Below are 15,343 nucleotides of genomic sequence, written 5' to 3' on the forward strand. Positions count from 1 at the left end.
GATGTCCTCTTTTTTTTCTTTCTATTTTTAAATACAGGAAATCTAGCAACCCTACTCCTTTCCATTCCCTTCACCTCCTCCCCCCTTTCATCACATCTCCCTCCTGTCTATCCTCTCTTCCATCCAAGCCTCTGTCCCCCTCCATCTATATAGCTTTCCCCCCCTCTCTCTCTCCCCTTCCATTAGTGAGCAAACTAATGGAAACTCTAATCAAACACCAATTAGATAAGATCCTGGATGAAGAGAATCTACGGGATCCCCGACAACATGGATTTACTAAGGGGAGATCCTGCCAATCCAACCTGATCAGCTTCTTTGACTGGGTAACGGGGAAGCTGGATATTGGGGAGTCCCTGGACATCGTGTACCTGGACTTTAGCAAAGCATTCGATAGCGTACCACACCGCAGGTTACTGAGCAAGATGAGTTCTATAGGATTAGGTAACACATTGACGAAATGGGTTGGGAGCTGGCTTGGAGGTAGGCTCCAAAGGGTGGTGGTGAACGGCACCCCCTCCGAAATGACGGAGGTGATTAGTGGAGTACCACAGGGCTCAGTCTTGGGCCCAATCCTATTCAACATCTTTATAAGAGACTTGGCAGAAGGGCTTCGAGGTAAAATAACATTATTCGCCGATGACGCCAAACTGAGTAATGTAGTGGGCAAATGCACAACAGACGAAGATTCAGTGCCCGACAACATGATGCACGACCTACTCCTACTGGAGCGATGGTCTAGGACATGGCAACTCAGCTTCAATGCCAAAAAATGCAAAGTTATGCACCTGGGCAGCCAGAATCCATGCAAGTCTTATACCCTTAATGGCGAGATCCTAGCAAAAACGGTAGCAGAACGAGACTTGGGGGCGTCAGTGAGGACATGAAGTCTGCCAATCAAGTGGAGCAGGCTTCATCCAAGGCAAGACAAATCATGGGCTGCATACGAAGGGGTTTCGTCAGTCGTAAGGCGGAAGTCATTATGCCATTGTATAGATCCATGGTGAGGCCCCACCTGGAATACTGTGTGCAATTCTGGAGGCCGCATTATCGCAAGGATGTGCTGAGACTGGAGTCGGTGCAAAGAATGGCCACCCAGATGGTCTCGGGACTCAAGGATCTACCATACGAAAAACGGCTTGACAAATTACAGCTATACTCGCTCGAGGAGCGCAGAGAGAGGGGGGACATGATCGAGACGTTCAAGTATCTTACGGGCCGCATCGAGGCGGAGGAAGATATCTTCTTTTTCAAGGGTCCCACGACAACAAGAGGGCATCCGTTGAAAATCAGGGGCGGGAAACTACGAGGTGACACCAGGAAATTCTTTTTCACTGAAAGAGTGGTTGATCGCTGGAATAGTCTTCCACTACAGGTGATTGAGGCCAGCAGCGTGCCTGATTTTAAGGCCAAATGGGATCGGCACATGGGATCTCTTCACAGGGCAAAGGTAGGGGAGGGACATTAAGGTGGGCAGACTAGATGGGCCGTGGGCCCTTATCTGCCGTCTATTTCTATGTTTCTATGTTTCTATCTAGTGCTGGCCACCTCTCTTGTCTCTTCCCCTCATTTTCATCCATCATCTCCCACCTTTGTATCTTCCCCACACCAACTACCCTTTCTCTTCCCTCTTCCATCCGGTATCTCCCCTCTGTCTTCCCCATCCAGGGCCAGTTTTAGACATTCTGGGGCCCAGGGCAGAAATTAAGGAGGGGGGCCCCTGATCCCCTCTCCTCTCTGCACCCTCCCCCTAATATCCCCACCTCCCATTACTACCACACATAAAACAAATTTATGTTTATTCATTTTCAACGTGCATGGAAAAAAAACCAACCATAGCAAAAACAGAGCAGGATACTTACATATGTGCACTAATACCAAATCATCCCTCCCAACCCTCCTTCCCCCCAACAGAAACCCAAACATAGAAAATCCCTGAGCACAAGAGGTCAACATACAAACCAATTATGAATTCAAGAGTCTACTCCAGGCCATAGGAGTAAGGGTCAGCCAAAATCGCTCCCAAATCACAGTAAATCATCGGCCTGGTCCAGTGTCGAGATCAGTAAAACGTCTACGTTCCAAGGAAGCATGTATGATTATCAATGATCTCCATTGACTATAAGTTGGGTCATCACTAGCCAGCCTTCTTTCCAAGCAACATTGTTCGAGCCAAGAAAGCTGAAAGGCCTTTAGATTTAGGAGAAACAACATCATAAAATCCAAATAATGCTCTGGGGGTCGGGGACCACTGCCGGCCCCAGAGAGAGGTAATATAAGATCCCAAGCGGTGACAGAACTGAAGAATACAAAGGCAGAACCAAAACATATATCCCAATGATGCATTTGCTTGAGAACATTTAGGACATTGAGGACATAAAACAAATTTAAATGACTTATTCACACACAAAACACAGACAGACCTTTACCAAATACAGAACAAGAGATCACAAATAGAAATAGAAATTGAACTGGGAACCCCAAGAAATTAAACGCAGCAAGTATTAAAACACTGGAGAAATAAAAACAGATATGCACTTCTTTCTGTACTGAACACAAAAGGATCCCAGGCCCAGGTCCACCAAAAATTAGTCACTTCCCTTGCTATGGGAGGTGCCTAATTTTTGGTGGACCTGGGCCTGGGATGGTGGAGATCCCAAAACCTTGCCAGAAATCTCCAAGCTTAACAGCTAGCAGCAATGTCTCTGAGCTGCCACTAGCTGCAAAGCTTGAAGAATTTTGGCCACCAGACTAGAAGAAGAGGTCTTCAGCTGGCAGGACTTTGGGAAACCCACCAACTTAGGTACAATGGAACCTTGGTTTGCGAGCATAATTAGTTCAAGAAGCATGCTTGTAACCCAAAGTGCTCGTATGTCAAAAGGGAAACTCGGATGATTCGTTCCATATCCCAAAAAGAACCCCCATTGTGCTTCCACCCCACCCCATCCCAAAAAGACACCCCCCCACCCCCAAGGCCACTGGCGTGCTTCCACCCCACCCCCGGGAACCAGCTTCGCCCACCCCCGAGAACCAGCATCGCCCCCAAGAACCGGCATCACCCCTTTGCCCGTCCGCCTGCCCAAATCCTTACCGCGATCAGGCACCAGCAGGCAGCACCAACCTACAGGATGTGCCGGTGCCGAAAGAGCCTGCCGCCTGTTGCTGATCTCTGCTAAGCCTTGAGCATCTGCACATGCTCAAGGTCTTCTGGCTCCCACTCTCTCTGAGATTCTAATGAGATTCTCAGAGAAACCGAGAATCTCATTAGAATCTTGGAGAGAGTGAGAGCCAGAAGGCCTTGAGCATGCACAGAGATGCTCAAGGCCCGAGTTCAGCAGCAGGCTCTTTTGGCACCGGCACTTCCTGTGGGTTGGTGCTGCGTGCTGGTGCCCGATCGCGGTATGGGTGTGGGCGGAGGGAGGGGCGATGCCGGTTCTTGCGGGGTGATGCCGGTTCTCAGGGATGGGGGCTTGCATATCAAGTCAACGCTCGGTTTGCGAGGCAAGATTTGTGAGAATGTTTTGCTCATCTTGCAAAACACTCACAAACCGCGTTACTCGCAAACTGAGGTTTGACTGTATTTATATTTTCATTTGGGTAGGAGGCATGGGCAGAGCCGAATTAACCAATAGGCCCAGTAGGCACGTGCCTAGGGCCCGAAATGGTCAAGGGGGCCCGCTGAAGGAGAACACTGAAAAAAAAATTTTTTTAACAGCGACAGGCCCCCACCCAGCATTGATCGTCAACACCAGGTCCCCCCTCAATCAACAACACCAGACCCGTCCTCGATCGGCAACACCGGGCCCCCCCTTGATCGGCAACACTGGGCCTGTGACTGCTCTCTCTCTCTCTCACTTGCCGCTGCTGAAGCTGAATCAGTGCACCAGTATAGTACAATGGCTATGCAATTAAGGAAACTAAAAGCTCATTGACTATCTCAGCTCTTGGGTTTACGAGTTACAACACGGGCCATCTTTCCATCAGACCCAACCTCCCAGCTCATGTCCCGCCCCTTTCTTTGAGGCTCTTGCTGTTATATATGAGGGGGCGTGGTTGAGCAGGTCTTCCTGGCTTGCGCGCAGCATCATTCTCTTATGCGTGCTGCTGGCTGAGGTGAGTCACATTTTAAGTGGTGTTCGCAAAAATTGGTGACGTTTTGTTTGTGGCAGGGGAGGTGGGGTTGTTTTCCTTTGCATTGTGTTGTACCGTTCAGCTTCTCCTGCTAGTTTTCCCTAATGCAAGGGTGTTCAGCTGGATCCATTTTTACGACTTCCAGTGTGCTGTGTTTTGTATTATTGTTGCTTTTCGTTCATTCATGTGACTGCTGGCTCAGGATCCAATGAAGGAGGTAAAAGACAAAAAGAGGGGTTGAATGAAGGAAATGAGAAGAGAGAGATGCTAAAAACCACAGGGGGGAGAGGAGAGATGGAAGAAGAGAGAGGGAAGATGATGGATGCCAGACCAATGGGGGGGGGGGAGCAGGAGGAGAGATGGCAGAGGGAGGTAGATATTTTCTGGAAGGAAGAGAATGACAAGAAGATGAGGAAAGCAGAAACCACAAGAGAAAAGTAGAAAAAAATATATATTTTTTAAATATTTTTTGCTTCAGGATAAAGTGGTATTGGAGCTGTGTTGATAAGTGTTTAGAAATAGAAATGGTGATCCTTTTATTGGACCAATTTTAATACATTTGACTAAGGGCTCCCTTTACGAAGCCATGGTATCGCCTTCAGCGCGCGCGACTTTTCATCACGTGCTAACCCCCGCGCTAGCCAAAAAAACTACCGCCTGCTCAAGAGGAGGCGGTAGCAGCTAGCGCAGCCGGCAGTTTAGCGTGCGCTATTATGCGCGTTAAACCACTACCACAGCTTCATAAAAGGAGTCCTAACTTTCAGAGACCAAATTCTTCTTCCTCAGGTCAGAACAGAATACTATAACAGCAGTATACTTTACTGACCTAAGGAAAGAGAGTTTGACCTCTGAAAGCTAATTTAAAAAATGTATTAGTCCAATAAAACAGTATTATCTTATTTTCCATTTTTTGTTTTATTTGTTAATTTGTAAAGTGATTTGTTATTTCTCTTTTTTCAAATTTACATCTGCTATCTTTATATTTTGTTCAGTATTGGGGGATATGCACCACTGTTTCTTCACCCCTAAACTGTACCGTTCCTTCGGTTTGTAAAACAAGCCAGCATGCTGAATGCTCTGCACTGATCCGTTGATCGTCAGAACAGCGCAGAACATTCAGCCCGCCAGCCAGTGCTAAAAACTTCTTCCGTGCTTTTGTAAAAAATGGGGGGGGGGGGGGTCTGTGTCCTGTGTGTATGAAAAACATGGTTTTCTGTTAGCATTGACCAGCCTGGTTTGGCAAAATGCATCAGGCATGGTTCCTGGGAGCACCTTGAATAAACCTGATTTGAATCTCCTTATTGTCTGTCGATCTTCTTTTGTTCCACATTGGATTCTTTGCTGGACCGCTTGCCTTGTTTGTTTTTTTTTACAAATTAACATACATGTGGAACACACCAGAGGAGATACAGTTTTGGTTGTTTATACATGCATATGGGTTAAAGTTGGACGACATAGAGTGAGGCAGTTGAGAGGAGTTGCAAACTTGGTTATTAATATAGACTTATGCATTTGAACACTTTTATATACGTATGGAAAGGGTTTAGAGTTAAAGTCCTGGGCAAGTAGGTGGGAAAGAAGGTGGGATTTGTTCAGAGATGTTTGGGACTTGCATAGAACTAAAACTGTGCATTGGCACTGGTATGGTAATCTTTGTTGTTTGTTTTGAATTTTATAATAAAAGAAAAAAAAGAAATACAAGTGGAAATAAAGAAGTAAATAAGAAAACAGGTAAGTAAATGGAGGCGGGGTGGAGCATGGGCGGGGCAGGGACTGAGCAGGGTGGGGCAAAGGCGGGGCAGAGCTAGGGGGCCCAGTATACTTGTGTGCCTAGGGGCCCTCGACAAATTAATCCTGCCCTGGGCATGGGGGCATGGTAGGAAGAAAATTTAGTGCCCATCCACTTTGGGTTCAAGGCCACTCCCTACCTTCACTCCCATATCAGCTGTCTGGTTAGCCACTAGACACAATACAAAGATCTATGATGCACACATCCCAAAGCTAACATATTCCACCAGTGGCATACTTAGCATATATGACACCCAAAGACAATAATTTTTTTTTATATTTAATATATTTATTGATTTTCAAATCAAACATCCAAGAATAAACTTGTACAGAAAGCAAGATTAGCAATTCTAGATACAACAAGAACTTAATACAATAACATTAAAATAATTTATATCTAATATGCTCAAGTCCTCAAATTGTGGAATCCAAGGTATTTCTTAGCGAGAACAAAAAATAAAAGAATTGAATATAATGTACATTCTTATACATAAAAAGGCTATAGAGCTGGTTGCAGGGATTAATCTATAATCTCAGGGCCTAAGATTTTTTCTGCCTGCAAACGGGAAAGCGCCAAGAAAGAAGTTAATTGAATAGGCTCAAAGAAATTTTTAACTGTACGGTGATGAACTATACACTTACAAGGATGTCGCAAGTAAAAAGTAGCACCTAAAGACATAACACCTGGCTTCAACATAAGAAATTCACGGCGACGCTTTTGGGTCTCCCGTGATAAATCAGGGAATATCTGTATTCTGAAGCCCATAAATTCTTTCTGCCTATTTTTAAAGAATAGTTTTAATAACCAAACTTTATCAATAGAGAGAGCTACTGATATAATCAAAGTACTTGGTTCTGCTGCCTCTTTATCAGATTTCTCCAATGAGACAATAATTTTTTAACATCCCCTCCTCTATATGAAAAACATGATTTAGTAATAATCCACAAGTCGCACAACAAGAGTGTACCTAGGAAAAGAAAGCATCTTACACTAGAACATCAATACACCCAACCAAATAAGCCAGATTAGTATACTGTAGATCGATCCTGTCAATGCTAACAGAAAACCATGTCTTTCGTACACACAAAAACACCCTCTCCCAGTATGGAATAAATAATCAGAAATTAAAAATATAAATATGTAGACAAAAGTTAAATTGAACCACCAAAAAGATGGACTCTGCATACACTCTTCTCCCCCTTTTTACAAAACCGCAAAAGCGGTTTTTAGTACAGGCTGGTGCGCTGAATGCTCTGCGCTGCTCCCCTAATAGAGGTCTGCATGGGAACGGGGATCGCGGGGATCCCGCGGGTTCCCCCCCAGGCCCACGGGACTCCCACAGGGATGCCCCCTGGCCCACGGGACTCCCACAGGGATGCTCCCCTGACCCACGGGACTCCCACGGGGACGCCCCCTGGCCCACGGGACTCCCACGGGGATGAAAACAGCCTACCTAAATTCTGGCGATGCAGGCATGCAACTTACAAGTCTGGCGTCGCGGCGGAAAATAGCCATGCTGAGCAGTGAGCTCAGCACGTACACAGATGAAAGCCTTGCTTGCTGATTGGTCCGGTGGCACGGCGGGGCGGGGCCGTGCCGCCGGACCAATCAGCAAGCAAGGCTTTCATCTGTGTACGTGCTGAGCTCACTGCTCAGCATGGCTATTTCCCTACGCGGGCATTAGGCTGTTTTTTGTCATTTCGGGTGGGGGGTGGCAGCTGCAGCAGCAGCCTGAAAAAGAAATCATCCTGGCCGGGTTCGGTGTCATGCTCCGGAGCTTCTACAGCCTTCTTATCTCCCTCTCCCTTCTACCTGCTTCCGGCCACAACCCCTGCTCCGCGGCTCTCTTCGGCAACTCAGCAGCAGCGATCGACACAAGCTTCTGACGTCGGGGCCTACCCTCTGTGAGTCCCGCTTGTTTCAACTTCCTTTTTCCACAAAGGCGGGACTCGTAGAGGGAAGGCCTCGATGTCAGCAGCTTGTCTTGATCACCGCTGCTGACGAGTTGCTGAAGAGAGCCGCGGAGCAGGGGGTGTTGCCAGGTGCAGGTAGAAGGGAGAGGGCCAGATGCAGGACTCGTGGGTGAGGGAGAAGAAGAGAGAGAGAAAGAGAGAGGGGAGGGAAACAAAAGGAAATATTTCATACTGGGCTGGGCCGGAGTGGAGAGAGGGTGGAAAGATTCTGGCTACAGGGTGCAGTAACAAAGGAAAAGGGGGGAAAGCTGAAAATGAAGATAGTGACACAAAGAAGAGAAAGGGTAAGCAGGACCTACTGAATAAGGATAGAGATACAGAGGGGACATGAAGAGGAGGTGAAATAGAGACATAGAAGTAATGCTGAAAAAGTGTGTGTGTGTGGGGGGGAGATAAAGACATTGAAAGGGCAAATGGTGAATATGGGGTAAAGACAAGGACAGAGACAAATGAAGATTCTGAAAAAGTGGTGAGATAGGGATATAGGTGAGATGGACACAAAGAAGGGTGATGCTGGAAAATAGGTGGAATGGTAATTCTGACAGACACAGAAGGGAAATGCTGGATCAAGGAGAGATGGGGCTCAGGCTGGATGAAATGAGGAGAAATGCCTTGTTGGCCCGGAACTTCCTCTCCTACGTAAGAATTGACGTCTGGGAGCGGAATGCTGGTCAGCGCGATGCTTCTGCAGGGAAAGCTTGGGACAGCGGTGGCTTGGGGGCTATTCCCCGATGGCGGTGGCAGCAAAACGAGTGGCTTGGGGGAGGGCACGGAGAAAGAAAGAAAGGGGGCAGACAGAGAGACAGAAAGAAGGGGGAACAGGGAGACAGAAAGAAAAAGTTGGGGGAGAGAATGAGGTCTGGAGGAGAGGAAACATACAGGAGGCTGAAAGAAAGGAAGAAAGATTGGATGCACAGTCAGAAGAAGAAAGTGCAACCAGAGACTCATGAAATCACCAAACAGCAAAGAAAGGAAAAATGATTTTATTTTCAATTTAGTGATCAAAATGTGTCTGTTTTGAGAATTTATATCTGCTGTCTATACTTTGCACTATGGCTCCCTTTTACTAAACCGCAATATCGTTTTTTAGCACAGGGAGCCTATGAGCATTGAGAGCAGCGCGAGGCATTCAGCGTAACTCCCTGTGCTAAAACCTACTATTGTGGTTTAGTAAAAAGGGAGGGGGTGTATTTGTCTATTTTTGTATTTTGTTACCGAGGTGACATTGCATAGAGTCATCTGCCTTGGGAAATGTATATGGCAGATATCTTTGTTTTGTGTTCAAAAGAAAAGGAAATGCATTTCTGGTTTTATTTCTACAGTGTTGAAGTACTTGTTGGCCCTTGCTGTGACTGGTGGGGATCCCCAAGCACCGCCAGCAGAGGACCTCCTCTAGAGATGGTCAGAACTCCCCTCCACCAAACGCAGCAGTCGCTGGCAGCATCCATGAGCCACCGAGGTGCCAGCATCTGTGACTCAGGGACGCTACTGCTGCCTGCCAAGCTTGGCAAAAGGGACCCCAGGCCAACTACAAAAGAAGTCCTCAGCTGACAGTTTGTGGGTTCTCATCAGCTGAGTATTTATATTTTATATTTACATTAGAGGTTCTGGTAGAAACCCATTTACAAAGTATGTATTCTTCCCAATTAATATTTCCAAATTAATAAAGTCTCTTTGCTTATTTGTAAATGGGTCTCTATCAGAGCCTTTAATTCAGTAGCATAATTAAATAAAATAACTATTTCTGAAGTTTATAGGGAAGGATGGTGACGGAGGGGATTCCTCGCGGGGACGGGTGGGGACGGAGGGGATTCCTCGCGGGGACGGGTGGGGACGGAGGGGATTCCTCGCGGGGACGGGTGGGGACGGAGGGATTCCTCACAGGGACGGGTGGGGACGGAGGGATTCCTCACGGGGAGGGGTGGGGACGGGTGGGATTTTGGCGGGGACGGGTGGGATTTCTGTCCCCGCGCAACTCTCTATCCCCTAACGCCAGCCCTGCCCCCATCCCCTTCTATAAAGCATCTGCCCTCTCTCTCCCTTTCTATCAATATCTCTTAGTGTCTCCTACCCTTCAGTATAACATCAGCCCCCCTCTCTCTGTCCAGTATCTTCCTCTCTCTCACCTCCCCCTTTTATCAGATCTCCCTCCTGTCTCTTCCCCACCTGACACCCGCTGCTGCTGCTGCTTCTTGTGCCATCCACCAAGAGCAGCTTTTCCCTTCCCACCTCCCATGGCCACCACAGTCACTGCTGCTGCTTCTCTAAAGGAGAAGCAACAGTGGCAAAACAGCCTAACTCATAGTAAAAACCTGTTTACAGCATTCAGCAATCTCTCCTACAGGTTTCACATCCCAAGCAGCAGCCAGAGGAGCAGAGTATGTATGAGAGGGTAGGGGCAGAGGAACTTCTTTTCTTCAATGAGCTCTGTTTGGCTGTTCTTAGTGTCATATGCTTAGTGAAAGGTGTGGCTGAATTAAGCAGCTTAAACACTGGTAAAAGGTCATGAAAACCTGTTCAAATGTGACAGTGTTAACATTATTTGTCTATATCCTTTGTAGACATTTTTTATTTGTTTCATATTGTACATTTTTTTAGTAGATAGCTGACTTAAATCTTTCTCACTGTAACTTTAATAGTACTAAACTTCAGTTGGAGAGCAGGAGAGGGACGTTGATTAGTTAAGACTATACTTTCAGGGATCATTTCTATAGTTTATAACTGGAGTAATGTGTATGAAAGTGTTTGGTCTTGCTTAACCACAAGGAAGAGCTGAAGTGTTTTCTTCTGAGTATGAAACAAGCTGATAGTGTTGTAGTTATGCAACTGCTGCCAGCATTTGATGATTGTTCCTGCTTCTTTTAGAAAAGAGCAGAAGAAAGAAAACACAATCTGAGTGGTTAATCTATAAAGAATGTTAACAATAGATATTAGTTTTATGGCTGTAAAAGTTTAATTGCAGAAATGCTTTCAAGCTTCTATGGGCTAGATTCACCATGTACCATAATCAAAGAAATTTTTGAAACCAACTGGGATGGCCAATCAACCCAAGAAGCGACTGCTGTAGACCAGTCGCAAACGAATCTCTCCTGCCTGCTGCCCTGATGCTCTTCCCTGGATTTCTCCTGCCTGCTCTGCCCTGATCTTTCCTGCCTGCTCTCTTCTGAATCGCTACCCTGCTCGTCCCCTGCCTGCCACCCCAAATCTCACCTGCCCTTCCCCGCACTGTGATCCTATGGTTTTAACCCATGAGTTTAAAGCGGGTTAAAACCACGGGCTCACTGGGCTACAAAAAAGTTTAAAAAAAAAAAGTTGTGGTTCAGAGGGATCTTAGACGCATGCATAGACCATCTACAAGCAAAGAAGATGGTCTGTGCATGCGTCAAGATCGCTCTTCTGCGATCCGCGTAGTTGATTGGGGGCGTGCCTCTGATTGGCCTATGTAGCACAAGGACGCGTTATGAATAGGGAGCCCGGACACAGACCGGCAAGGTAAGGTGGGCTTAGTGAATCTAGCCCTATGTGAAAGCTAAAATATTTAAAAAATATTGTTATTTGTTTATTATTACTACTTATCACTTATATAGTGCTGAAAGGCATACAGAGTACTGTACAATTATGATGGTAATTGTAAATATGCTCCCTATGTTGTGGAATATGTGTTTATTGTATAGCTTTATCAGTTAAATATATATCAAGTAGTATCCAAGCACATAATACAGTATAGTGAGATTTTCTCTTACATCTTATTTATGTTCAAATGTTTTTTATTATTCCAACGAAAACATACAAATATCAGTGGCATACATGTCCAAATAACAACAGTGCAAACTCACACCCTCCCCTCCCTCCCCTCCCTCCCCCCCCCAAAAAGAGTCCAATGCTGCTATCAAAACAGAGGTAAAGAAAGTCCTAACAATTCAAGAGTCTACTGCGAGCATACGGTGTGAGGTCCTGCCAGAAACACTCCCAGGTCTGACAAAATTTGCGGCCTGGTCCACGATCCAAATCTCCCACCAGTCTGCGCTCCAGCGTCGCATGAACAAGCATCAACGCTCTCCATTGTGCGTAGGAAGGTGGATCTCGGGACAGACAGTTAATAAGAATTACTTTCTTCCCCATCAAAATCACTCGAGTGACAAAAGCTGACATTCCCTTAGGTTTGGGCGCGGCTATATTGTAATGTCCGAATAAAGCTCTCGGTTGTGGAAGCCAACGCCTTTTCCAAAGCTGCGTAATATAGTGCCCTAAATGTCGCCAGAACTGTTGAATTTTGGGGCAAGTCCAGAGCATATGCCCACAATGAGGCGTGAGCTTGGGCACACTTCGGGTAAGAGTGAGTTGTAGTTATCCCCATCCGGGCCGCCCGTTCCGGCGGGATATAAAGTCGCAGAACAATTTTCAACTGCATTTCCCAGTGGGTAATATTAGGAGACACCCTCTGAATGTTCTTCAGTGTCCTCTGTAGCTGTTGAGCCGTTAGCGTGCAGTGCAAGTCCTCAGCCCAGGTTTCTGCTAAAATGTTCAAATTGGGGCCAAAATGACCATCCCGGATCCCCACTATATGAAATCGAAGCGGAATCTGCTGTTGTGCAGATAGGCTAAAGAGTTCGGAAAGTGCCTCCCTGCTGTCTTCCTCAAGATGGTGTGCCGGAAGAGACTGAACATAATGTCGGATTTGGTAATATGCAAAGAAGTCCGTAGGTTGTAAAGAAAAGGTCCGACGTAAGTCAGCAAAAGTTGCCAGTCTCCCCTCCTCCGAGAATAAGTGCAGTAGATATTGAAGGCCTTGCACTCCCCACCTCTGGAAGGTGGTATTTTGTAGTCCAGGTTGAAAGGCTCCATTGCCCTGGATACGTAAGTATAAGGAAACCTCAGAAGACAATTTAGCAACCTTGCAAACCCACTTCCAGGCTCGGCGAGCCGGGGCAAATATCGGATACCTGGACACCAAAGGACGAAGCCGCGGATCTCTTACATCTTATTTAAATAAGAGTTTTTCTTATGCCTGATCAGTTTGTGCAGTCTGCTGTATGACATGCATTATTTTAAAGATTTCACAGCTAAGCAGCTACCAGAGCAGAATATGGGAGGGGAAGGGTAAAAAACTTTAGCACCTTATTGAGCTCTTCTTTGGCTACTCTTAGTCACATGCTAAGTAGACGGCATGGCTGTGTTCAGCAGTTTAAACACTGGTAACAGGTTGTGAAGTGATGCTCAAATGTGACAGTGTTGATTCTTGGTCAGTCTATGTTGGTGGATCAGTATTTTCCTGTTCCACTTGCTGTTCTCATTCAAATTTCTTGTTGTTAAATCAGCTTGCTTTTAATGACCCTCCGAAACATTACCTGAGACTCATAACCTTTCATTGTCTTAGGTTTTAAGTGTCTCCTCATCGGGGCATATTATAAAAGCTTTGCTCTTTCTAAATGTGTTTTACCATATATAAAAATAATTAGAATAACTTAGGGTTCCATTAAAGTCACTTGTGACTTATCTTTTTAGTGGTCATCAATTCAGGGATTGCATAGCCAACATTTTCACCAAACGGTTTCCCCAAGGCTATATCTCCCTTTGCCAGGTTCTCCGCTGCTTTCTTCGACCATGGGGGAGAGGAGGTTTTCAGCTGGCAGGGCTTGGGATCTCCACCAGCTCAGGTTTTGTTATTTAATGATTGGTTTTAAGTTGAGTAAGGAGGGGTCGAACAGCTGTGTTGGGGAGGGGGGGGCAAAATCTGCTGCTTTTTGTTACCACCTCCTGGGTCCCCAAAGAGTTTCTCCGCTAATCTGCCAGTCCAGGAGTGCAAAATAGTTGGGAAACACCGATACAGATTTGGCATCTACAAAGTCTGTGTGCTCTACTGCAGGCTAATCTCCTTGCAGAGTGGAGAGTAAACCTGAATACTGAATTAAGATTTGTTCTAGTGGCCCCAACTTACCTCCTCCTGGATCAGAAGGAAAAATGAAGAATACATATAGCTTAATTGGGGGAGAAGACCTAGTTCACATTGTCATATTCATCTATAGACTCATTTATAAAGTACAGCACCAGAGGAACACTCAACTTGTGGCATGTCAGTAGATATTTATCAGGAAAATACATTTATATTTTTATACTGAATAACATTCAAACACATAATTTATTGGGATTTTCTTTTACCTCTCCTTTAGAGAGACTGGGTTCTTCAGTTTTCTTCATGTAATGCTTGCTCAATATGCAAAAACCTCTTTACAGCAATCTCTCCTACAGGTTTCACAACCCAAGCAGCAGCCAGGGCAGAGTATAAGAGGGGAGGAGCAGAGGAGCTTCAATGCTTCAGTGAGCTCTATTTGGCTGCTCTTAGTGTCATATGCTAAGTAGAAGGTGTGGCTGAATTAAGCAGCTTAAACACTGGTAGAAGGTCATGAAAATCTGTTCAAATATGACAGTGTTAACACTTATAGATATTCTCTGTGGACATTTTTTATTTGTTTCATAATGTACAATTTTTCAGAAGATAGATGGTTTGAATCTTTCCCACTGTAACTTTAATAGTACTTAGCTTCAGCTGGAGAACAGGAGAGGAGTAATACAGTTTAAAGCTATTTTTAGGCAATATTTTTATAGATTGTTATTGGACAAAGTGTATAAAAGGAAAAACCTTATTTATTTATATAAATATTTTTTACCTACTTAAATCTAAGCAGCTTTCAAAATACTGTACAAAGAGCTGAAGTGTTTTCTTCTGAGCATGAAATAAGCTGAAATACTGTCAATATTTGGTGATTGTTCTTTTCATTATGGAAGAGCAGGAGGAGAAAAACAAGCTGAGTGGTTAGTCTCTAAAATATATTAACAATAGATATGGATTACATAGATATGAAAATTAAAGTGCAAAGATGTTCATAAGCTTGCCATTTTATATACATGCTTTGTATACAGGCAGTTGTTAGGTTAAGAACGGGTTCTGTTTTTTAAACCATTCTTAAGTTGAATTTGTATGTAACTCGGATCCTAGTATTTTTCCCACCTTTTCCACCTCCTTGAGGCCCCTCTTGCATCCCTTTCTATCCATCCCACTGTTCCCTCTCCACTGCCACAACCAACATTACTCCCTATCTCTCTTCCCCATGCATCTCTACCTCACTCCTCTCCCACCACCATGTCCAATAGTTCTCTCTCCCTCCTTATGCCAAACAATTCTCCTATTTCTTCAACTCCCCATGTGCACCATCTCTTTCCTTCTCTCAGACACCCAATTCTCCTTTCTATTCCCTCCCTCACCTGAACATCCCTTTCCCTCACTTCTTCCATTCTATAGCTCATGCTCCCTTCCCTCCATTCTGTGTCCCAAGTTCATGCCCCTCCCTCCTTCCTTCCATCATTTGGCCAAAGTTTGTGCTCCTTCCCTCCGGAGTCCCAACGCGCCCCTCTCTCTCCTTCCCTCCATTCTGTGCCTCAAGTATGCGCCTCC

At 45.4% G+C, this 15,343-nt stretch overlaps 1 protein-coding gene, 1 non-coding gene and 1 pseudogene across 8 annotated transcripts in view; all 3 read left to right on the plus strand.

The window, feature by feature from the left end:
- TCAIM (T cell activation inhibitor, mitochondrial) overlaps window positions 1-15,343 on the plus strand; it is an 89,294-nt gene that overhangs the window by 58,469 nt on the left and 15,482 nt on the right. The window lies entirely within an intron of this gene.
- On the plus strand, window positions 10,574-10,791 carry LOC117356104. The gene has a single exon (XR_004538546.1). It is a non-coding gene; the product is annotated as a small nucleolar RNA U3 (small nucleolar RNA).
- On the plus strand, window positions 14,526-14,705 carry LOC117356105 (annotated as a pseudogene).

This window comes from Geotrypetes seraphini, chromosome 2, assembly GCF_902459505.1.
Source record: "Geotrypetes seraphini chromosome 2, aGeoSer1.1, whole genome shotgun sequence".
In the NCBI taxonomy this organism is placed as follows: Eukaryota; Metazoa; Chordata; class Amphibia; order Gymnophiona; family Dermophiidae; genus Geotrypetes; species Geotrypetes seraphini.